At 43.9% G+C, this 25,702-nt stretch overlaps 1 protein-coding gene across 1 annotated transcript in view; it reads right to left on the minus strand.

The window, feature by feature from the left end:
* Nucleotides 1–25,702, minus strand: part of Dnajc5b (DnaJ heat shock protein family (Hsp40) member C5 beta) — a 91,550-nt gene that overhangs the window by 50,307 nt on the left and 15,541 nt on the right. The window contains exon 2 of the mRNA XM_005361900.2: nucleotides 12,618–12,853. The gene's annotated coding sequence lies outside the window, so the exon portion shown is untranslated. The remainder of the gene's footprint in view (nucleotides 1–12,617; nucleotides 12,854–25,702) is intronic.

A 25,702-nucleotide genomic window follows, 5' to 3' on the forward strand; every position in this document is an offset into this window, starting at 1 on the left:
GATCCCCATAAAAATTCCAATGGCATTCTTCACAAAACTAGACAAATCAAAGCTAAAATCCATATGACAGCTATAGAAATCCTATACAGAGAACAATGCTGGAGTGTCAATGAGGAAGGCGCGTTCATTCCCAGCTGCTCAGACCCGAGTAATCACACAGAAACTATATTAATTACAATACTGCTTGGCCAATAGCTTAGGTTCATTCCTGGCTAACTTTTATATCTCAATTTAACCCATTTTTATTAGTCTGTGATTCACCACAAGGCTATGGCCTGCAAGTAAGGTTCTAACGTTCTGGCATCTTTCTCCTTCAGTAGCTACATGGCATCTCGTTGACTCTGCCTACTCTTTCTATATATCTCTGATCAGATTTCCCATCTGCTTTTATTCTGCTAAGCCAATGACTAAAGGAGCTTCTTTACTAACTAATGGAAATAAAACATAATCACAGGATACAGAGGGGAATCCCACATCACTGGAGATATTGTGATACTTGGTCTCACATTATAATACTGAGCCATAGTAGCAAAAACAGACACACGGACCAATAGAATAAGTAGAATAGAGGACCTTGAAATACAACCACACAGCTACAGTCACCTAATTTTTGACAAAGGTGCCCAAAATATACATCAAGGAAAAGAAAGTGTTCAGCAAATAGTGCTTGGGAAATTGCCAATTACATTTAAAAGGATGCGACCATGTATCTCTTGATCTGTAGAAAAAAATCAATTAAAATAGATCAAAGACCTAAACATATGACCCCAAACTCTAAACTGAAAAAACACTTCGATAAAAAGATATAAGCAAGACTTTTGGAAAAGGGCTCAGCTCAGGGAAACAATTTTCCAAAGTAAAAAGCAGTATTGTATAAAATTAAAATCTTCTTACAGGAGAAGAGACAATCAGTAGAACACAGTGACTGCTTACAGAATGGAAGAATAGCATTACCAGCTCCACTTCTCATATGGGATTAATATACACCAAAATCACACAGACACACACACACACACACACACACGCACGCACATGAACACGCGCACACACACGCACATACATGTATAAATCATCTGATTAGTAAATGGGCAAGTGAACTGACTCAGTTCTTCTCAAGAACTCTAAATGGTCAATAAACACTTCAAAGCATCCATAGCCATCATGGAAATCAAAATTAAAGCTATACTGAGCACTTTATTCAAAATATGTCATCAAGAAAACAAATGAGGCAGGTACGAGGGAGCAGGCCCAAGCCAGTGAACCCTGCAGGACCAGGCACAGGCCAGCAACCTCTTCAGGAGCAAGCCCAAGACAGGAATACCCACAGGACCAAATCAACATCAAACTAAATGGAGAGAAACTCAAAGGGATCCCACTGAAATCAGGAACAAGACAAGGTTGTCCACTCTCTCCATATCTATTCAATATAGTACTTGAGGTTCTAGCTAGAGCAATAAGACAAGAGGATTTCAAGCAGAAGAGAAGAAGTCAAACTCTCACCATTTACTGATGATATGATAGTTTATATAAGTGACCCCAAAAATTCTACCAAGGAACTTCTACAACTCATAAACCCTTTCAGTAATGCAACAGGATACAAGACTAACTTAAAAAAAATCAGTAGCCCTCCTTTATACAGATGACAAATGGGCTAAGAGAGAAATCAGAGAAATATCACCCTTCACAATAGCCACAAATAACATAAAATATCTTGGAGTAACTCTAACAAAAAAAAAAGTAAAAGACCTGCATGACAAGAATGTTAAGTCCTTGAAGAAAGAAATTGAAGACACCAGAAAATGGAAAGATCTCCCATGCTCTTGGGTAGGTAGAATTAATATAGTAAAAATGGCAATCTTACTAAAAGCAATCTACAGATTCAATGCAATGCCTATCAAAATCCCAGCAAAATTCTTCACAGACCTCAAAAGAACAATACTCAACTTCATATGGAAAAGCAAAAAACTCCACAATAGCAAAAAAAAATCCTGTACAATAAAGAAATTTCTGGAGGTGTCACAATCCCTGACTTCAAACTCTACTACAGATATACCATACTGAAAATAGCTTGGTATTGGCATAAAAACAGACAGGATGACCAACAGAACCTAATCAAAGAGCTGGATATTAATCCACGTACCTATGAACACCTGATTTTTGACAAAGAAGCAAAAAATATCAAATGGAAAAAAGAAAGCATATTTAACAAACGGTGCTGGCATAACTGGGTATTAAGATGTAGAAGAATGGAAAATAGATCCATATCTATTGCCATGCACAAAACTCAAGTCCAAATGGACCAAAGACCTCAACATAAAACCAACCACACTGAATCTCATAGAAGAGAAAGTGGGAAGTATATTTGAACGCATTGGCACAGGAGACCACTTCCTAAATATAACCCCAGTAGCACAGACACTGAGAGAAACAATTAATAAATGGACCTCCTGAAACTGAGAATCTACTGTAAAGCAAAGGACACAGTCAACAAGACAAAATGGCAGCCTACAGAATGGGAAAAGATCTTCACTAACCCCACATCTGATCTCCAAAATGTACAAAGAACTCAAGAAATTGATTATCAAAAGAACAAATAACCTAATAGAAAAATGGGGTATAGACCTAAACAGAGAACTCTCATCAGAGGAATCTAAAATGGCTGAAAGACACTTAAGTAAACGTTCAACATCCTAAACTATGGGGAAAAGGCAAATCAAAACAGCCCTGAGATTTTATCTTATGCCTGTAAGAATGACCAAAATCAAAAACACTGATGACAACTTATGCAGGAGAGGATGTGGGATAAAGGGAACACTTCTCCATTGCTGGTGGGAGTGCAAACTGGTACAGCTACTTTGGATATCAGTATGGTGATTTCTCAGAAAATTAGGAAACAACCTACCTCAAGACCCAGCAATACTACTTTTGGGTATATACTCAATCATACCACAATGACATGTGTTCAGCTATGTTCAATAAATCGTCATAGCCAGAACCTGGAAGCAACCTAAATGCCCCTTAACTGAAGAATGGGTAAAGAGGACGTGGTACATTTACACAATGGAGTACTACACAGCAGAAAAAATGACATCTTGAAATTTGCGCACAAATGGGTAGATCTAGAAAACATCATTGTGAGTGAGATAACCAATACTCAGAAAGACACATATAATATGTACTCACTCATAAATGACTTTTAGACATAAAAAAGTCTACAATTCACAATCCCAGAGAACCTAGACAACAAAGAGGACCCTAAAAGAGATATACATAGATCTAACCTACATGGAAAGGAGAAAAAGACAAGATCTCCTGAGCAAATTGAGAGCATCGGGACCATGGGAGAGGGTGAAAGAGGAGGGGACAGGAAGGGAGGGGAACAGAGAAAATATGTATCTCAATAAAAACAATAAAAAGTTTTACAAGGTGATCATATCAACACCCAATTGAGTAAGAGAAAAAAATGTCATAACTTAGTCAAATTCCTCAATATTTATGTGTCTTTCTGCACTTGCCAAGAAAATGGGAATACTAAGAAAAGAAATGACAAAAATAATTGTTGGCTAGAATATAGGGAAAGAAGGCTCATTCTGGGACTAGAAAGTGATACAGTCATGAGGGAAAAACCAATATGGAGTTTTCTCCAAAAAAAAAATGAAAGCAGAAAAACTATATGATCTAGTCATACCACTCCTGGATACATACCCAGAGAAATCTCAATGCAGAAATACTCACAAGACTCTTTTTATGGCACTGTTTGCAAAAGCTGAGATCTACAACCTAGATATTCCTTACCAGATGGATGGATAAAGAAACATGGTGCAAACGCATGCCGTTTCTTCAGTCATAACGAAGAATGGAGATTTTATTTGCAAGGGAATGGGTGGAATTGGAGACTATCAGTGATATCCCCTGTGTGTGCTGTGATTGCCATTGAAGAATAAAGAAACTGCCTTGGCCTGTTGATAGGACAGAACTTAGGTAGGCAGGGAGGACTAGACTGAATGCTGTGAGAGAGAAGGGCAGAGTCAGGGGACAGCATGGATCCTCCAGAGGTAGACATGCTGAAACTTTGCTGGTAGGCTACGACCTTGAGGTGATATACAGATTAATAGAAATGGGTTAAATTAATATGAGTTAGCAAATAAGAAGTTAGAGCTAATGGGCCAAGCAGTGTTTTAATCAATACAGTTTCTGGGTGGTTATTTCAGTTCTGGGCAACCAGGACGAACAAGTGGTTCCTTGCAAAACTATCAGTTCCAGCCAAATAAGCTACATGCACAGGGACAAAGATTGCCTGTGTCCTCTTGTATGTGCAAGCAAGATTTAAATATAGATGGCGGTCTATGATGGAAGAAGAATCAGTCTGGAGGGAGGAACAAGGATCGGGGAGAAGGAAGGCAAAATACTTCATATTTTCTCCCACACAGACTTCATGTTCAACTATGTGCATATATGTTTACTTGGTGTGAAAGTGGAGGGGCCGATTGCCAGAAGAGCAATGTATGAGGGAAGTGGGTGGAGAACATGGCAAGGTACAGGGGGTGATATGGATGTAAGGAAATGTCAGAATGAAGCTCCTTAATTTGTATACTGATTAAACACTAACTAAAAATCATTAAAGAAAATCAGAAAAAAAGATAATAATCAATAAGGTCATTCTAAACGAAAGATGCATATCCATCTCTTCACACACACACACACACACACACACACACACACACACACACTCTCCAGTGAGCCAATATGAATGCATGAATGTACCAGGGCTAAGGAGCTGGTTTCAGGGCTTTGGAAACAGTCCAAAGAATTTCTGGTAACAGTGGCAGCATCTATAGGGAGCTGAGGACATCTTGAGCGTGTGAAGTCCTGAGTGAGTGTGGTGTCCTGAGCTGGCCATGCCAAGGACACAAGCCTCAAGCACATGGGAATGGTGAAACCTTTCAGCTCTAGGTAAGGCTCAGAGGGATGACAATGTCTTCCTGTTGGTCTGGGTGTGGATCCTGATAGTGTATGAAGAAAATATCCACAGTAGCTGCCTCTCCCTGGGGGTTTACGGCCTGAAGACTATTCCTTACAGAGACCACTCCCTTCTAAGATCAGCTAAAGCTGCCTCCTTCCGTGTTCAGCTGTGTATAATAAACCTGACTCCTTATTTGTCTGTGTATAACAACTCTGCAGATATGGAATCAGTTAGAGCATACACAGTGTGGCTTGAGTTGTTGGATGTATAGCCACACGATGGAGTAGTATTACTATACTTCAAAAAGACACAAATACTGTCATTTGCAAAATCAAGGATGAACCCAGAGGACAATACATTAAGTGAAATAAACAAGACACAGAAAAAAAAAAGTAACACATGGCCTCATTTATATGTGGTATTAAAAAAATAAACTATCCCCAAACTTGGACTCAGAATATTAAAGAGTAGAATGCTGGCTACAAGGGATTGGTGAGGAGAAGCAGAAGAGATCTTGGTCAAAGGACGTGAGGTGCCAGTAAGTCAGAAGGCCTAACATATGGTGACTATAGCAAATAGTGATGTATTGTGTTCTTCAAAATTGCCCAAAGTAGAGTTTAGTCCTTCTCATTGCAGAAAGAATAGATAAGCATAAGATAATGCATATATTAATTAGCTTGATTTAGCCATTCCACCATGTATGCATAATTCAAAACACCATGTTGCATATAATAAATATGTAGCATTTTCCCAAGTTAAATAATTGGCTAGTGTATAAACATAGTGAACCAATCCTAGACTCTGGAATTAAAGGTCATCTAGCCCTATTGTGATCAAGTACACTTTGGGTCAATCTGGCCAGAAATCATTATGACTGGTCACCTTCCTGTTAGCCAATTAGCTGTGTTTTTATTTTTCTGAGTAGGATGTAGGTCTCCAGTGTAACACGTGCTTTCCCTAAGACCTGCTTCCGTTTCAGTTTTCATCTGATAAGGCGAAGCTACCTGATCCAAGCCAGACAAAGCAGCATTCATCCCTAGATTATTTTACAGAGGCCAGTGACCCACTGTGTCTATCGAATGGGCGAACGGAATACTGTGGGCTGCTCTGAAATACTCTGACACTAACAGACAGGCAGCAGCAGCAGAGGTGGGAGGAGTCCCAGCAGAACCCAGTCCTCTGTTCTTCCCGGCCTACTTCTAGCTTCCACTCCTCTAGAGTGGGCAGTGCACTCCACGGTTTCCTATACCAACGCAGACATTTACGCCCTCCCACACTCCCTTCTGAGCATGTTTTAGCTAGGTTTTGGTCATTGTCCACCATGAGTCTTGTCTTAGGGTTTTATTGCTGTGAAGAGACACCATGACCATAGCAGCTCTTTATTTATTTTGCGAAAGGGTTTCTCTGTGTAGCCCTTGCTGTCCTGGAACTCACTTTGTAGACCAGGCTGGTCTCAGACTCACGAAGACCCACCTGCCTTTGCCTCCTGAGTGCTGTGGTTAAAGGCGTGCGCCACCAACATCCAGCACCAGGGCAACTCTTACAAAGGAAAACATCTAATTTATTTGGCTTATATTTCCAGGTCACTGTCCAGCACTGAGGAGTCAGGGGAGGAGCCCAGGCAGATCATGGAGGAATGCTGCTTTCTGCCTCACTCCAGAACATGCTTAACTAGCTTTTTAGAAAATATTATTTTTTATGATTATATTATAATTGTATCTCCCTCTTCCCTATCCTCCCTTTAAAACCTCCCATGCGTCCTTCATTGTTCTCCTTCAAATTTATAGCCTTTTTCATTCATTATTGTTTTATATATATAAATTATATATATACATAAATACAGCCTACTCAGTCTGTATAATGTTATTTTTATGTGTGTTAGCTAGCTTTGTATACAGCCCAGCACCAACTACCAAGGGAATGGTGCTGCCTGCAGTGGACTGAACCCTCCTATATGAATCTGCAGTTAAGGTCACTCCCTGCAGGCATGCCCACAGGCCAACCTGGTCTGGCCAATTCCTCAGTGGAGGTTTCCTTCCCAGATGACTCTGCTATGTGTCAAGTTGACACAGCTCCCATACATCACCAGATAGTCATAGAATACTTAAAAAAAATCACCCTCTCATTGTATAGTCCAGGCTGACCTTGAACCAGCAACTCTCTTACCCCAGTCTCCTAGGTGCTGGGATCACAAGCATCATCAGGCTTGCCTTATAATGTGCACTTTATCAAGGCCTCAAGATGCTAATTTCTGAACACTGGGCTCCCTGCCTGTTCTTCCTACTTGGGTGCTAAAGTCACCAATCCAGGGGGTGGGGGAATAAAAATCAGTTGTTGCTGGAGATATTCTGAAGAACAGTTCCTGGTAACGTCTTTTAGTCAAGCCTGCAGATGGGCAAAACGTTTGCAGATGCTACGGACATATACGGCTATGAAGGGAAAAGCCAACAATAGAGTTAGTAAGTATGGCTAGAGAAGTCCCCGGGGAGATTCTAGAAGAGTGAGTCGGCTGGAGGATGAGCTGTCAGAGACGAGCGTTCCAACCAGAACACCGCGTCCTTGATGAATATTGACTCCATGACTCACGGACAAGTAAACTTCACAGTGAAGGTGAAATCCGAACTCTAAGTCTCCTGCCCTCTTTCTAGGGAACTTAGGTGAAAGTCTTCCACAATCTCTCTCTATTCATTAAAGGAGGTTTCTCAGTGGAACCCAGAGCTCATCAATACAGGTAGTCGCCCTAACCAGCTTGCTTAGAAGAGCCCCTCTCCATCTGCTGAGTGCTGGAATTACAGGCTGGCTGCTGTGCCCACCTGGCATTTGATGGATTCTGGGGATCCACTCCAGTCCTCATACTCATACACAAGCGCCTTGACTGCTGAGCCATCGCCGCAGCCCTAAAGACTCTTGGGATCATCTATTCAGATATGCCATCGTGAAGGGTGCTTCTGGGTTTGGTGGCTAACGTAGAAGGAGGACCCACTTCAAAACAGAACTTAGCTCAGAGAGGATGGAGTCTTGATCAGACAATGGCTGCCAATTACCTACCTAACCCGAGGAAGGACTTGTGAGCTCTGACGGAGAAAGAGTTAAAAATTGAAGAGGTGTTTCCCCAGGCACTCATTAAAGGACTTAAGGAAGCAGATTCTGACAGACAAAGACCTGAGTTTTCCTCCATGGGAAACTGAGGCAGAAGATTGGCAGTTAGGAGACATTGCGGCCACCACCCTTGGGCCTGGCCAGAGGATATCTCTCAGATGGCCAACTAGTACTTCTGAAAGCATCTGTCATATCCCTGGGGATGCCTGGAAATGCTTCAGAGCATGGAAACCAGAAAGATGTAACGTCTGAAAGGAAAGGAAGGATGGGGTGGGCGGGACATCAAGTTATATGCACACACTGTAGGTGTGATTAATAAAGAAAACACCAACGATATAAATATAAACTAGGGACAGATGGTGAGGGTGAAGAGTGGACCTTCGAGCCCTGCTTAGGTGCAGGGAATGAGAAGGAGGCCTTGTGGTTGTACGGGTCAGAACTTCCCACAGAGCAGTACCCCCAACAGCTTGTGGGTCTAGGAACAATTTGTTTGTTCTGCGCAGAGAAACATGCTTGCTCATGCACATGTGTCTCTTACTCTAGTCCTTAAAGTTTGCAGTTCAGGCTTGTGGGCACATTCTGACCCTTAAGGCCGTTGCCGCTTTTGTATGGCACCAAGGGGACAGAGAACAGGGAGCTAGCATTTACAGAACATCATCTACAAGTCAGAAGGTCATCTCAGCACGTATCATATCAGTTGATCCTGGCATCGGCACTGAAGATTGTCAGCGAGAGACTGCAGGAATTCAAACTGGGAGGGCAGGGCGTGATGCATCTGGGAAGAAGTACCATGTCAGGGCTGGAGAGGTGGCTCAGAGGTTAAGAGCATTTCCTGCTCCTTCAAAGATCCTGAGTTCAATTCCCAGCAACCACATGGTGGCTCACAACCATCTGTAATGAGGTCTGGTGCCCTCCTCTGGCCTGCAGGCATACACACAGACAGAATATTATATACATAATAAATAAATAAATATTAAAAAAAAAGAAGTACCTTGTCTTCAAGTTACCTTGAAGAGATAAACGTCTCCCGGGCTTGGGAGACCAGATGGAAACCTCGGATAACTGAACAATAAAACTGACAGAACCAGGTTCCCTCTGTGCTGTTTTTGGAGAGTAATTAGTCACCGCCTTCATTTAACTTTGCTGCTGTGATAGAAAGCCCTGACCAAAGCATCTTAAGGGAGAAAGAACTCATTTTGTCTTACAGTTCCAGAGGGAGGCGGTCTCTCGTGGCAGGAAAGACTCGGCAACAGGCAGGGAAAGCAAAAGCTGGCAAGAGCAGAAACTGGCTGGTGGCTCTACAGCCATACTGAGTTAGCAGAAAGTGAACAGGAAGTAGGGATGGTCTACAAACCATCAAGGGCCCACCACAAGGGAGGCTCTACCCCCTAAAGATCCCACAACCTTCCCAAGCAGTACTACCAGCTGGGGACCAAGTGTTCGATCATGTGAGGCTTTGGGAACATTTCTCATTCCCACCACAACAGACATGGATGCGTACAGAGAGGCAAATGCAGAGGTGAAGACTTGAGTGCCATCCAGATACCACCAACGGAGAAAACGAAAGAATCCAGATACCACCAAAAGGAAAAGCCAAAGAATCCAGATACCACCAAAGGGGAAAGCCTAGGAATCCAGATACCACCAAAGGGAAAAGCCAAAGAACCCATGTCTCAGCCATGCCCCTCTGCTTGGAAGAGACGCAGCCGGAGACATTGGTCTGAAGGCTCTGAAATATTTGGCTCCTCTCACTCCATGCTCCTAACAGACTTTCTGATTCTGATGTAGCTCTGTTGTGGCCCTTATTTAAGGAAGAGAATTCATGGTATAAATTGGGATTCCAGTGAGAAATTGCCTTTCTCTGTGGTCTGCCCACAGGGAGGGCACAGACTGGTTATGTTCAGATGATCTACCTGAGTTACAGGATAACTGTCTCCCTTTTAAAAATAATTAACAGGAAGAGTTTACGCATCACCGTGGAAAACAGAGTTACAGGAAGTCTGGCCTTCAGCAATGCCTGCTCTCTGGACACTACCCAAGCCAACTGGTTAAACTCACAGTAATGAGGACCTGGGCAGTCTTTTACTGTTTTAATCATGGAAAGTTAATAAGTTGTATATTAACGTCACCCAGTGAAGCCTTTTAGAATGAGTTAGTAGCTTCCAAGTGGTCACAGTGTGACTCTCTATGTCACTGTCCCAGTTTTCTTCAGTTGATGACATTGAGTACAATGGAACTAAAACTAGTCATATTACACCGGAGAGTGTTGCGTTTAGATCAGCCTGACTCTAAAGCCTGGGGTCTTTTTGTGTATCACGTTGGTTAAGATGCTTCCTAATTCACAACAATTTCTACAGACAGTATTACTTCGCTCCTCATCCGAACCGGAATGTAATGGCAGTGACCCAGGGCAGCCTTGTGCTGTCCCTGGCCAGGGCTATGAGGGCCCTGAAGCTGTGTCCAGGGTGGGAGACACAGGGATAGGTTCTTCTTTCAGCACATCCAGTGAGATTGTTTGAAGACTAAGAGGGAGTTAGCTCCCAAAGGAAGACAGGAGAGGAAAGCCTTCAAAGTAAAGAATTGCAAGAGCCACATAAAAATTTAGCAACTTCTACCTGCAGGTCAGTTTGTAAGTCAAGTAAGTAGGAAAGAAGATTCTCTGTGAGTCAAAACTCCTCGAGGCATCTCCAAATAATCCATCCCAGAGCTCTGGGGCTCGGTAAGTCTCACCACCCCCAGCCCTGAGGCCTTCTGGTCTTTGCTAAACTTGCTTTTGGCTTCTATGAAAAAGCACACGTCACTGTCCATTCCAAAGCACCTGGTTGTCAATGCTGACCCCTGCTGGCCAGCTCATGATAGGGCACGAGGATGTTAGATTGGGTATCCAGCATCATTTAACAAGACGTAAGAGTGTTTACAAGCAAAGCATCCTAGTCATCATCACTCACAGGTCTTACAGGGGACCTCAGGGCTCCTAGGGGTGAGTGCCTGCCTATTGCTCCAGCACACTTCACACTGGGAGTGAGGGAGGCCAGGGATCCTGGCAGTATCTTCAGACACCACTGTAATATTACTTTTTCCTAAGGCTGCTGCCTTCAGAATTGTTCCTGGTGTGGAACACGGAGACTGAGCTATGCCTCCGCCCTCCAGAGAAAAGTCCTGGACACGTCATCTGGAATGTTTCCCTGGCCTCGGCCCATGCATTTCTACATTCCTCTTCCTAGTGGAAAAATAAAGGCAGATTTCCCCATTCAGTTTCCTATATGGAACTCTCTATCCAGGTAAGCATGGTGATCCTTCAGCGTATGAGGCTTTTCAAATCATCATCTCCTCTAGACATCCGTGTTATAATTTGTTCTAGCTAAGTTAAAGGTAGTAGTGGATTACTGCTTCCTGGCATAGACTGATCGATACTAAGAACACATGGTGTAGAGTTTGCTGTTCTTTATGCACTCTTTGCCTTATGCCCAAAAGATCTCTCTTTAGACGTATAATGTCTCTAAACGAAGGCCCTTAAAAATGTCCGAGGCATTTGCATCATATTGGAACGAAATAAAAAGCTGGCCAGTGTGGTTATTAGTTGCCTGGCTCTAGAGACGGAAAACTGCAAAAGCAGCACCAATACATGCTTCATCTCCTCCCTGGGCTCAAAACCAGATTCTTTGTGTATTATTCAGATGTCGTTTCACCTTGGATATATAGAAACCCTTATGTTAAAAATGAAGGTATTATATCCCAAGAAACACCAACTAGTCAACTGTGGTCAAAATTGCCTATAAAACCTCCTCTGAAACAACCTCAAGTAGATAATGGGCCCATAACTTTATTTAATCTGGCATGTAAATTTAATTTTTATAATCTTTTTTTAACACTTTTCAATTCTAATATCCCTAAGCAAAGTTCTACAAGCCATCTATCCCATGGAGGGGCATGCTGCCTGGCAAGTCCTCAAGTAATAGATGTTTGACCCGCCGTACTGGACACTAAATCTTCTGAACTGAAAATGACCTTTTGGCTGCGTGGTAATTCTCCTAGCCTCATAAGATCTTAAAGCACTGACCACTGGCACCAGACTGCATGCTATTGCCCTGCTTTGGGGTCACAGTGAAGACTGAAAGAAGCTTCCGTGCTGTGCTAGAGATGGGCACTGAGCCACAATCAAACTAGTCTTTTAAAGCTTCTAATTCCAGGGATCTGCGAGTATTCTTCTTCCATGCTGCAGTACATGAATCATGAGAATAGAAAAAAATCAAACTGTGACTTTTTAGCATGGTTCTTTCGTAACTAGAAGACATGAACTTGGACTGGGAGATCAGCTGGTTAAACACAGATGACACCCTTCAGTGGCTGCCACTGGGGAAACGGACAGACCCTGCCATTTTGTTGGGACTTCTCACAATCTAAATAACACGCCATGTTTTAAAAGTAATCACTGTCCCTAGCATCATCTTTTACTTGCTGTTTGGACATGCATGCTTCCTAATTGCATTAGTATGGATATAAACAGGACCCGAAGATGAGGCAGTACAGACATGTTTCCAACACCCCACAGTACCTGTTCCTGTGCCTCCAATTCTGTTATCCGACAGGAAGAACTTGCTGTTCTCACCGGGTCTGGAAACAGGTTGCCGAGAAATGACGGTGGCAGCGAGGAGAGGAGGGCTACTCCATACCCGTCCCAGCGTGGCAGAGCTAAGGGCCACTCCGTGCCATCCTTCCCGCTGGGGTGCGCAGGTCAGTGGAGTCGGATTACTTTTCATTTGTTACTTTATCAGCCAATTGGTTATCCCTCTGGAAAATATAACAAAGGAGGAATAAAACATACATGAGCGTGCAGTCTGCTGTTACAGGGCATTGTGACACCGAGCCTACGCAGGCAGCCTCCACCCTTCATTATTAGCTGGCGCGCAGCTCGGCCCGCTCTACCGCGGACTAGCTCAGGCTTCCAGCAAGATTTCTCGGCTCTTCTCACGTGTGGAGTGGCTCCTTTCAGACTTCATTGTCTTTTTAGTCTAAGGCTAATATTAATCAGTTGAGCTAAAATTTCTGGGAAATAATAAAGGGGCATTTCAATGGCTTACTATCTTGATACAACTCTTTCCATAGCTTCACATTAACTTTTTGTCAAGAGGCACCCAGTTCACAGTCGTTTAATCTTTAAACACTCTCAAACGCTCACACAATAAAGTCATGCAAGAAAGCAGCGCCAAAGAGGGCAGTCTCAGGTGGAGCTGGTGTTGCTCCTGGCTCCTGGGGCTAAAGGTTGGGTCTCCTCCAGAGCACACCTGAAGCCACTCTGAACGCTCGCTGCAGAACTCTGCCTCTAGGGGGCGTTTGTATTTTAGATAACAAAAATCTCATCCTCTTTTCCAGAATTTAGGAAGGAACCCATCACACAGAAATGGGAGTGAGGGCGCACCCCTAAAGAGATTTAAGAGCTAAATACTCCAATTCCAGCATCACTTCAGCCTAAGGACAGTGTCCGTTAAGAAAATATTTGCTGTGTTAACAAGGTATGGATGGCTAGCTTTACAAAAAGTCCCAGCATCTTTAACTTAATAACAAATTTAACTTAATAACAAACATTTCAGTAAAATTTATTATTTTTCACTTATTTCTCTTAAGTCACTAATATTTTAGTATTGTATAGTTCATTAGTTTTAAAAGTGCATTGTAAAACTCAGGTAAAGACGGACTGTAGCTATGTTTAAGCAAGAAAGCGGTTTTTAAAAATAACAAACAGTAACAGAATAAAGTAGAGACCACAGGTTCTTATTGGCTTGTTCTTTCTTACCAGTCACCCACTGGGTCCAGGCACAGAACTGGGTGCTAGTAAATACTGATTTAAAGGAAGGGCACAGGCTTTGGGGTTGTGAGTCTAAAGAGTTCCAGAGTTGCAGAAGGACGGTGATCAAGCCGCCCACAGATGCTACAAGGTCACATAAAGCAGTAAACCATCTGGTCATGCTTCCCTGAACAGAAACAGCCAAGTACATCGGAAAAGAACCTCATGACGTGATTGCTGGTATAGGCCGAATGGGTGGATGAAGTAAAAAGGGCTTCCTGATGTATACTCTCATATGTAAGAAGCTATTCGCTGTAGATCGATCCTGTTTTACACTATAACTATGTATTACTGTCATTGGTTAATAAAAAGCTGTCAGGCCAGTAGCTGGGCAAGAAGTTAGGTGGGGAAGCCAAACTGAGAATGATGGGAAGAAGAACGGCAGAGACAAGGGAGATGCCAGCGAGCTGCCCGGGATGCAAGACATGCTATAGAAGACAGGTAAAGCCACAGCTATGTGGCAATACATAGATGAATAGAAAAGGGTTAGTTTAAATATAAGAGTTAGCTAATAACAAGCCTGAGCTATTGGCTGAGAATTTATGAGTAATATAAGCATCTGAGTGATTGTTTGGGACTGGGTAGTTGGGACAGGAAACATCCATTTATAGCTATTACACGCTTATACACAGAGGGTTTCTGAACGCACACCACCAAAGAATATTCCAGAGTCTGGTGAGACTTTGTAGAAGGAAAGAGTTTAAATGATGTTAGTCCAAGGGAAAACTGATGGGTGGTGCATGAGCAGCTGATGTGAAAAGCATTAAACTAAAGGCATTGCAAAGTGAATGGTTCATAGATTTAAAAAGGACTTAGAAAATCCGGGGTAGAACTATAGGGACCTTTCTGGAGGTGGAAGATTGGAATAGAACCTTGGTGGTGGTGAGAGGGATGTGAAATGATAATCGTCATGGTTTGAATTCAAAATGTCCCATAGATTAACATTTTGAATATTTAGTCCCTAGCTGGTAGTATCATTTGGGAGATTCTGGGAACTTCAGGAGGTATGGGCAAATGGCAGAAGTAGGCCACTGTGGACAAGCCTTTGAAGGCTATACCCAGTCCCTGGCTCCTACCCTGGTCTATGTCCCAGTCTGCCACACTGTGAACAGATTCTCTGTTATACTTAAGTTGGTGCCCTTCCTCCCTGCCAGGATGGACTGAAACCCTCTGAAATCACCAGTCAAAACAAACTCTTCCCAGGTGATCTCTGCTGGGCACTTTGGTCTTGGTGATACAAAATAAACAGACACACTAATTCCCAAAGCCATGTTCCATTGAAGGAGCTCACACTGTTCCCTTAGAGCTTCATCTGTTGTAAGGAGGCCACTTGTTTGTTTCCTGGCTGCCCAGGCTCTAAAAATAACCACACAGAAACTGTATTAATTAAATCACTGCTAGGCCCATTAGTTCTAGCTTCTTATTGGCTATCTCTTTCATATTAATTTAACCTATCTCCATTAATCTGTGTATCTCCACATGGCTGTGGCTTACTGGGTAAAGTTCCATCTGGTGTCTGTCTCTGGTGGGGCTCCATGGCTTCTCTTTGACTCCGGCTCCTTTTTTCCAGCATTCAGTTTAGTTTTCCCCGCCCAGCTCTATTCTTTTACCCTATCACAGGTCAAGACAGTTCCTTAACCAATGGTATTCACAGCGTACAGAGGAGAATCCCACATCACTCATCAGAACCTTTTATATGTCATTCTCAATGAAACATAAAGTTAGGATTATTTGAAGAAATAACTAAAATATTAGCACAGAATCTGCAGTGCCATCCATCAGACCAAGTCCTTGAATGCTTAACCAAAACAATGGGCATGGGAGTACATGGTCTTTCACTTAGATTTCATAGCTAAGAAGGCTCAAACAGCCCTCTTGTTAAACAAGGATGTGCAGGGACACACAGCTCTCACAAACATCTTCGGACAAAGGCCTTCTAACAGTGTGAATAAAGGCAACATTGTTGTCCCTGTTATAATCTGCATCACCTCCAGACATCATGGCTATGGTGTGAATATGGATGTCTCCCCACAGGCCCGTATGAACCCTTCATCTCCAGGCGGTTATGTTATTTTGAGAGGTGACCTTGCTAGAAGAAGCAGGCCATGTGGTTTTTGAAGGTCAGACATGATCCCCAGTCTCTTCCCCTCTCTGTTTCCTGCCCACCATGAGGTGAACAACCTCCTCCTCCACATATTACTCCTTTCACAATGTTCAGTCAAAGTATATGGACTCAGAAAACCACAGACAGAAACCCTTAAGATTATGAGCCAAAAGAAACCTTTCCCTCTGTAAGTTCTTTGTCAAGTATTTTGACACAGAGATGGCAAGTCCGACTAGCAACAACTGTTTAGGTGTGATTATTAATCATTAATATCACCATCGCCATCATTATTATTATTTGCAGGACTTGGGCCACCATTGTTGTATTCTTTGTTGTGGACGCTTTTTAGTTGGTTTGGATTTGGGGTTTGGTTTGGTTTGGTTTGGTTTGGTTTGGTTTACAGCACTGGAAATGGAACCCAGGACCTTACATACGCCAGGAAGACATTTTGTTACTGATCTACACATCCAGTCTCATGCCTTCACTTGTAAGTTTCAAAGCAATCGGCAATCTGATCAGAACTCATGGTGTTAAATGAATTTGGAAAGGAAAGTACAGGTTTGTTTCTTAGATTCTGTAAGATGAAGACGCCACCGCACAAGTGTCTCAGCCACAACTACACAGTGACTTCTGCAGCTCGGTAGAATCAAGTTCTGTACGCCATAGGAGGGCAAAGAAGTGAATTCCTAGTGTGTTTTATTACTTTTAAAAGCTTTTAAAACATTTTCTTTTCTTGATAACTTTATCTATAAAGCCCACCATCCTGGTTTCAAAGCTGAGGACCAGTGTTCCCCCCTGGAGAGCTTGGAAAATATTTTGTATATAGTTTTAAAGTTACAAAGGGACTGAGATTTTAATTTGGCCAACTACAAATATGTAGAAAGCATGGAACCTTAGAAGGCGAAAGAAGAAGAATTAGATCAGAATGTTCAAGATTCTGGCAACGATCCTAAGAATGTTCACGCCTAGGGCCACACAGACTAACCCAAAGCAAAGGCCTGCAGCTTGGCTGGGCTTGAGGCATTTCTAAAGAGCTCCCCAAGTGGTTCTAGGGAGCTGCCCCGTTGAGAGCTGCTGTTGACCCCACATCAGAGAGAGCAGACTCGGAGAGCTCTTTAGTCAAGTAACATGGAAAACACCTGCCAGCCGGGCGCCCTCTGGAAAACGGTTCCGCAGCTCAGGTTTCCTAAGGAAACATTTGCTGACCATAATGACATCCATGTGATTAAACACAAAGTCAAACTTGGTTTCGGAGAATTTCGCCCAAACTCCAGGATCTGAAAAATATCCCTCTTTTCTTAGATTTCCAGCAAGTCACTTTCTTTATCTCTTCTGTAAGAAGAAGAAGAGCACGTGACCTCTTTATTCCCTCTCAGAACTACTGTAAACGGCCTACCACAACATGACAGTAATTACACTATGGACTCTTTATAGCCCACTGCTTTCTGGGGTTAGTTTGAACTGATGTATGTGTGCATGCACATGTGTGTGTGAGTGTGTGTGTGTGTGTGTGTGTGTGTGTGTGTGTGCTTCTTATGTCTTTTGTCATTCCAGTTTGGTTTCTTGTTTGTCTGAGAGAGAGAGAGAGAGAGAGAGAGAGAGAGAGAGAGAGAGAGAATATGCAGTTGGGTGAGTGAAGAGGTGGGGGTGGGGAGGAGTTGGGAGGAGTTGGGAGAGGGGAAACTATGTTCAGAATATATTGTACGGAAAACAGAGGCCTGTGGACCTCCTGTGAGGTCAAGACCAGAAGACCAGCCTGGTCTAAATAGGGAGTTTCAGGGACAGCCAGAGATATGTAGGGAGACTCTGTCTCAAAAGAAGAGGGGGAGGAGCAGCAGCAGGAGGAACAGGAAGTGGGTATTGTTTTCTTCCCTCCCCCAATCAGAACCGAGTGCTCTGGAAGAGCTTTGAGAGTTAGAGTGTGCAATTCTGATGAATTTCAGCCCAGGCCTATAGTCCATCACCAAGTTGAATGACTTATACAACAAGCGAAAGCTGCTTCCTGTCACGTCATGTGAGGCATTTTACCCAATGATGTCGTGATTCAAAGACGGTCGCCATGATGGGTGGGGGCAAGATAAGAGGAAGATGGGAGTAACCAATACTAACAAGACTGTCTCACTTAAGTCCTAAAAATGAATGAAGTGGTTAAAAATATAGAGTTTATTCCTAAAATGCAGTGTTATCTCAGTAGGTCCCAGTTTCGTAGCCCTTGTCTCTCGGACTGAACTTTGGTCTGGCTGTTCCCTTTAGAACACCAGCCTAGTGTGTCTCTGTGTCTGGCCTGCACCACATGGTTTTAGGATGAGTCATGAGAACTCAGTTTATTCTTATTTTTTTATTACATTTATTTGTTTACTTTGTGTGAGTGGGCGGTTGTGTGCCACGATGTGAATGTGGAGGTCAAAGACAGCTTCCGGGAGTAGGTTCTCTCTTTCCACCATGTGGGGGTCCCAGGGTTTGAACTCACGTTTTAAGGCTTGGCAGCAGGTACCTTTCCCCACTGAACCATCTTGCCAGCCCCTAAGTTAGAAGAGACTCTCCCATCTCAGTGTTTGAACCCTCAGTATCTTATCAAATTCCCCATTCCTCACACTTGGTACCCTGAACTACTTTCAATAAGAACACTTAAGGTCTAGTTCACCAAAAGCTTTCCTATCCCTGATGTTTCCTTCCTAGTAATTTTCCATCTGCTGGTCCAAACTTTGCCCCCGGGCTATCAATCTGGACTGGCTCATAATGGACTCTGAATGGGGCCCAGTTCCATACCCCTTTCCCATATTATAATCATTACTGAATAAAGCATGCTTGTACTACTTTTAAAAAGCATACATTGAACTATTTTATATTGTCATTTTATAATAGAAGACCATAAAATTGGAGCAGTTAAGGAAACTTCCCAAGGTCCCCAGGTAGGAGATAGTGAACCTCAGCTTTGAAAACGGTTCACTGGCTGGTCTAACAAAGTTCTAACCCATTGCACAGCTTGGCTTCTAGGGCTCATAAGTGGAGGGGAGCTGGGGCGTGCAGTTTCCTTTCTTACCAACCTGTGGCTGAGTGAGCGGTGAGTGAGCTGGAGTTCTAGAAGGCTGGAAGTAACGGCTTTCACCAGGGAACTACTATCAAGGCCCACTTTACAATCAGGTGTAGGGACAATATCCATTTACCTAAGTCCATCTCTAATCCAAGAACTGTATCACTGGGAAAATACTGATAGAGTCTTCTCACCTGCTAGGAAACGCAATATTTATTTCACATGTGTGAAATTTAAACACCTTGTTGCTTACTTATGATAAGAAATTGCTGCTATAAAACCAAGAAGGTTTGAGTCCAACCGATGCCCTTCTTTGACAGAGTGTCTGTAAACAGAACCTTGCCCCGTGACTCCAGACCCATTCCTTGGATTAGCTCGTGTTAGTAACTAAGAAAACAAGGGAAGTACTCCCTGCCCAGAGCAAAAGTCTCTTTTAATGGGGTTTCAATTATAAAGACTGTTCTGCAAATTGTCGGGATGTGGTCAAGCAGCCCATAACAAAGGGAAGCGTGCACAGAAACCAGAATACAGTGTTTGTGGTGGTGGTTTCGAGGGTCTGGCCTGAGCTCAGAGCCTCACCTAGGGTACAGATGTATCCTGCAAGGAGAAGGAACTTAGCAAACCACACACATGCCACGCTTGGCGATTTCCTGAATGCTTTCACAGTTACCACTATCTTGGGACTTCATGTCCTTTTAAGAAAGAGATCTGGTTAGTTGTGGTCATGTGATTTCTCCTAAGACCATCAATCACGAAAGGCTAAAAGCTGGTGATGGGATTGCAGTGTTCCGCTACCAAATTGTGTTTCTGTATTCCAGTTAAACTTTAAAAAGTTGACCTGGACAAGAGAACTCTAAGTGACAAAGTGTGTCCCTTCCTTTGACACACCTCTTCCTGCCCACGCCAATAATCACAAGCCTGGGAGGCTGAGAGGTTCTCTGTCTTAGTACTTAGTACTCAGTGCTTAGCCCACTGCACTAAGTCCAACAGGGCCTGCATCCTGTTGTCCCCAGAGGATCTTCGCAGCAATGCATTCCAACTGACTCATGGAAGGGACATCAGCTGACCTCTAGGTGGGCCTTCTCATCCCATTTGTGAAAGAGAAATTTCAAAGCAAGGGTCTAAACTCCCAGAATAGAAGCAACCGGTGACTGTAGTCCTTGATCTTCCAGCCATGGCCGCCTGCCAGTATTTATCTAGCTGCATCTCTGCCCCAGGACCCTGAGACCCCTGGGCATGAACGTCTGTCAAAAGGCCTCCTTTGTAACTCAAGCAAGATATTCAAATAAACACTCAGTTCAGTCCTAACACAAAGTTGACCAGCATTCAACGTGACTGTGTTGCCCTCTAGTGTTCAAAAGGAGCAACTGTAAGCAGCAGTTTTCAACTATAAACTATTCCTCAGTGTCTCCCGTTTCCACATCCGTAGCGGCTCTTCTGCAGTCAGGATGGTAACTATATATGCGCTGACCAGTTTGTATATAATCCATATAAAATTTTAAACCTGAGTGTGTATCCAGGCCACTATACTTTCGGGACATCCCTACCCTTCCTCTCTAGCTCTTCCGGACACTTTGCTCTGACCCTTGGCATCCCTGCTACCTACAGACACTCGTCCTGGTACAGCTAGGTACAGCCAGCCTCAGGCCTGGTTCTTCATCTCCCAAGGTAACCTTGCCATCCGTTCACCAGGCTGGGGATCTCTATGCTTACATGTCCCTACCTGTCATCACCTGTGTCCTCCTTACATTCCCTTATCGGCTCTGGTCCCTGACGTCCTTCCGGCTCTTCTGCCATAAGCTCCAGCGTCACACCATGCCCACTCTGCCCTGTCTTGCCAGCCAACTCCCTTCTAAACACGGATGCTGCATGGAGAACCCGCTGGCTTGCGCTTCTGGTCTCAAGTCTGTCAGCTGTGTTCCGTTTTCATCAGCCGCTTTCCTCTTTAGCTAAGACTCTCAGATCAAGTGTATCTGGGCCTTTGTCGGCAACCCTAACTCTTATGCTACCCACACAAACCGCATCTCTAGACCTCGGAAGAGCTCACACTTTCCCGCTGGCCCCCAATGCTCTCCTAACCTCGCCCACCTTCCCTCTATCGACAGACACTACCTTTTATCTTGAAGGGAAATAGTGCATTCTATCGTCAACAAAGCATTTTCACGTAGATACATTTGACCCACACAGTAACTGCGACAAAATCTTGCAAGTGAAGAAACTAGGTCCAGAGTACTTTCATACAGAAACCACAGGCGTTAGGAGAGCCTGGGTAGGAGTATGCCTCCTGAGAATCCCAGTCATGTGGAACCCGGAGTTTCTCTGCACAGGCTCCAGGGAGACCTTGGCCGCCACTGCTGGCAAAGCCCCTGCGGTTCCTTCCCTCCCGCCTAAAGGATAAAGTGGAGCAGCCTGGGAAGGAAGAGTCCGATCTCCCTTTTGTTTGAAATTGTTCGTACTGAGGATGGAGTTTCCTTGTATGCCTTATTGAGCTGCCATTTGCAGAGACCGTGCCTGAGACCTAACCGTCCACTCTCCATGATCTGGGTCACAGCTTTGGAACCAACCCCATTCGGAAAGTCAGACCAAGCTCTGGCGGAAGCATCGTGGCACAGAGTCAAGACACACGCCTCCAGGCTGGAGAGCGCCACAGACAACTCACTGACCCAAGTGCACTTAAAGCTTAGCTGATTCTCTGTAAAAACATGAGAGAAACTAAAGCCACTTCTTCTGAGAACAGGGGACCCAGCGGAGTCACCCGTCAACACTCCAGACAGACAGGAGTCTCAGCTCTTTCCTGGGCCTGTAATCGGAGCATGAAGACCACGGAGCTCCGCTTCTGTCTGCTCCAGGTGTGCTCCTCTGTCCCTATGCTTCTTCTAGTACGTCTTCCTTTCTTCTGCACCTACTTTGGTGTATGTGATGCTGGTCTCCAACACATGCTGTCCTAGATGTGGCCCACAGTGGGTGGGCCTGGGATGATCCCTTCACTCAGCTTCCTCAGAGCTAATATCTACAGCCTACGCCAGAAGCCCTGGCCTGGGAGATAGGGGCTTTGAACTGGACTTGGTTACGGAACTCACTTTCTTCTGCCTGAGTGCCTTCCTCTGTAAAAAGAAGATGTTTGTTGTTATTGAAATCAACTCAACAGCACTGTGAGTTATTATATTATCATGATTATATTATGAGATAATTATATTATCATGATCAAAGACACTCCCGACCACCCAGGGAGGGCTATACAGACACAGGACAGAGGAGTCTATAACTAAGATGGATTTAGGGGCTTATAGCAAAGCTTGCTACTGGGCAGTATTTCCTTACAGCACAGAATGTGTACGAGGGGTGTTGGACAACGGGTATCAGCAGCAGTGTGTGGGGCAATAGGAACCATCTGGAGGGAGGCCCAGCCCATGCTGGGTGAGTCAGAGGACAACACACACCTACAGAGTGATTGATTCATGCACATTTTAAGCTGTTTATAAGAGATTTGGGGGAGGAACGGGACAGGATTGAACTGGCCCATGGGGACAGATGAGACAGTGTGGAAGACGTCCGTGCATCGGAAGAAAGTAGTCTTAAATGGATACCTCAGAATTCCAGCCCATGACAGGCCTGGCGTGAGGCCACTTCACAGCGGAGTGGGCAGTGGAAGGGCCCAGAGTTGTGGTAAATACTGAACAGTGGGTGTCCGAACAAAGCACAAGGGTGTGGCTTTCAGTAAATAGAAACCATTAATGCTCTGAGGAGCCCTTTCAAAGCAGAGGAGAGCAGGGCCCTGCCAGTCGCTGCACGCTGCACGCAGCACCCAGTCCAGCGTGTTCACACATGAAGCCAGGACAGCGCTTTCCTTCCCTGGGCTTTGAGCTATAGCTAATGCCTTCAGCTCTCTCTCTTCTGAGGAAGAGAGGAACTCCAGGATGCGTGAAAAACTGCCCATGTCCAGCTGAGGCAATTAAGAGGACTGGGATCTCAGCTCTGCCCTTGACTAGCTGAGCTGCTTAGATAGACTTATCCAACTCTCTGGATCTGTAGCCTCGCTTCTAAAACATACAAACGGGGTACAGTAAAGAGTGTTGGTCAGATGGAGTCAGGATGCCTTTCCAGTCAGGATCTTGTTGCAATGAGCTGTTCTCTGGGTGTGACTGCTCACTCTATGTGCCCGCTTGCCTGGCCCACAGGGTAGCTGTATATTTAGTACAACATTACTCTTTTTGTGGGAATGTGTTTGGGGGATTAATATTTCAACCCTCCAAAGGCAGAGGCCCCTCGGCTTCAGTTGTAGGCCTGAACAGAACAGTAACTTACCCTCCCTAAGACTGGAGCAAATCTCCTCCAGGCCAACAACTCCCTGCAGAAACGTTGCTGTTCTTCCTGGACCTGCTTTCTTTGGGTCTCATGGCTACTCACTCTGGGTCCCAAGATTGTCAGCTTCCAAATCCTGAGAATTGGTGTCTTGTTTTATAAATATATCCTATAGGTCTCTTTCCCTCAGAAACCCCAGCTAATATAGTATGTACTTTTTAAAAAAAGGTTTTATAGTTGCTTTTTAAAAAAAAATGTCAAAATTAAGGAGAAGGCAAGATCTGCTTGCATGGGCATTTGAAATTCTGTGCTTAAGAAGCAGGGGGAGTGGCCAGAGTGTGTGCCTCAGTGGGCAGCTCTGACCTTCTGAAGCCAAAGCATATAGCAAAGGCCCGGGAAGGGAGACCTGCTCTGAGTAAGCTGCCATAGATTTCTATTTTTAATTTTTCTCCTTTGCATAATTCTTTGAATTTTAAGAACCATATTATTTGTGCTACAATTTTACCACTCATTTGCTATGATAAAATCACTGAAATGCAAACCTGGTTGTGAAATAAATGTAGATATGTCCATTATCTATAGACATTAAGAGTAAAGCGGATCTCTATAAGCTAATATAAAAATGGTACAATAGAAACATATTCGTGGTTTTTAAAATACAGATCATTGGTCCTAAACACAGAAACATGTCTAGATTAGAAGGTTCCAGGCTCCAAGAGCCTGGCTAAGGGCAAGTTCCAGAAGCATTCTCAAGGACAAGAGCTGGGCTCACTCAGAGCAACTGGGAGGTTTGAAGGCCTTGTTCAGTGAGAAGCAAAACCCAGCCTTGGGAAGGAAATAGCTTCAAAGATGGACATCCACCCCAGAGTACCACGCTGCTTCAAGGGCTGCAGAGAACAACTTTCCTGCAAACACACTCAGAATGATAGAGAGCGCAGGGGCTGCAGTTACTGCAGGAAGCATCACCCAGTATCACCCAAGGGAAGGATGCACAGCAGAGTCATGGTGTGCGGAGCCACAGTCCTAGTTAATACAGGCGGCCTGGGGCCTTCATTCCAATGCAGAATATGACACTTGGCTGCCCACAAAATAATCCCTTTTGACTGCTGTCAACACCCTTTTAAAATGTGTCTTGTTTTTTTTTCATATTTTCTATTTTGGAAATTATAATTTCATGATTTCCCCCCTCTTCATTTTTACTTCTTCTAAGCCTTTCCTTGCTCTCTAAAATTCATGGCTTCTATTGTGTTACACACACACATACACACACACACACACACACACACACACACACACACACACTCACCTAAATGTATCACTATAGCCTGCTCAGATAACAGCTCAATCTATATAATGTTCCCTGTTTGTATATTTCAGGGCTGACCACTGATGTTGGATAACCAGTTGGGGCTCTTCCATGGGGAGGAACATTTCTTCTGCTCTTAACATTCCCCAATTGCTGAAGCCGTTTGTCTAGCACTGAGGCCTGCTCCATGTTAGCATGTCCCTTGACATGTTTATACGTGTGTGTCTGTTTTGCCTGCCTGTATACATGTGCACCATGTGTGTGTCTGTGCCCATGGAGTTCACTGAAGTTAAGGATGGTGGTGAACCAGCATGTGTATGTGAGGAACTGAACTGGGGTCCTCTGAAAGAGCCCCAAGTGTTGGTAACCAATGAACCATCTCTTCAGCCCCAACGCCGTGAACTCCCTAATACATGCCACCTCTGCTCCAGTTGGGCATCTCAAGTTTGCTCCCCAAGTTTCAGTTTCAATTCTTCTTTTTCCTCATCTTTACAGAGTAGAAAGAGAAGCTAGACACAGAGACTCACACACTGTACTGATTTCCACACAAGGGGTGCTTTCCATCAACAAGGAACTAGAGATATAGCAACAAAGATTGCATAAACATCGTGTGTAGGGGGAAAATAGAAAGAATATGGTTTATTTTATTCCATTTATGTAACTTCTTGGGTGAGGAAAAACTAAACTAGCGAGGTAAAGCAAGTGGTAACCACTCATAAAAGCCTAGATAATCAAATAGAAGGGAGGCGACATGGAACAAACTTAGTGGGGCGATGGACATGTTTTATGCCTTAATTAGGGTAGCAACTACCGGGATACATAAATTAATCAAAGCGTACGTCAGTGAACATCTAAAATACGTGCTTTTTATTTTACATAAGAAAAATATTTTACTTCAATAAAAATGAATATATAGGGGACATAGTTTTTAAAAAACAAGTCATAGCCGGGCGGTGGTGCTGCACGCCTTTAATCCCAGCACTCGGGAGGCAGAGGCAGGCGGATCTCTGTGAGTTTGAAGCCAGCCTGGTCTACAAGAGCTAGTTCCA

Source organism: Microtus ochrogaster, linkage group LG5 (assembly GCF_000317375.1).
Source record: "Microtus ochrogaster isolate Prairie Vole_2 linkage group LG5, MicOch1.0, whole genome shotgun sequence".
Classification (NCBI taxonomy): Eukaryota; Metazoa; Chordata; class Mammalia; order Rodentia; family Cricetidae; genus Microtus; species Microtus ochrogaster.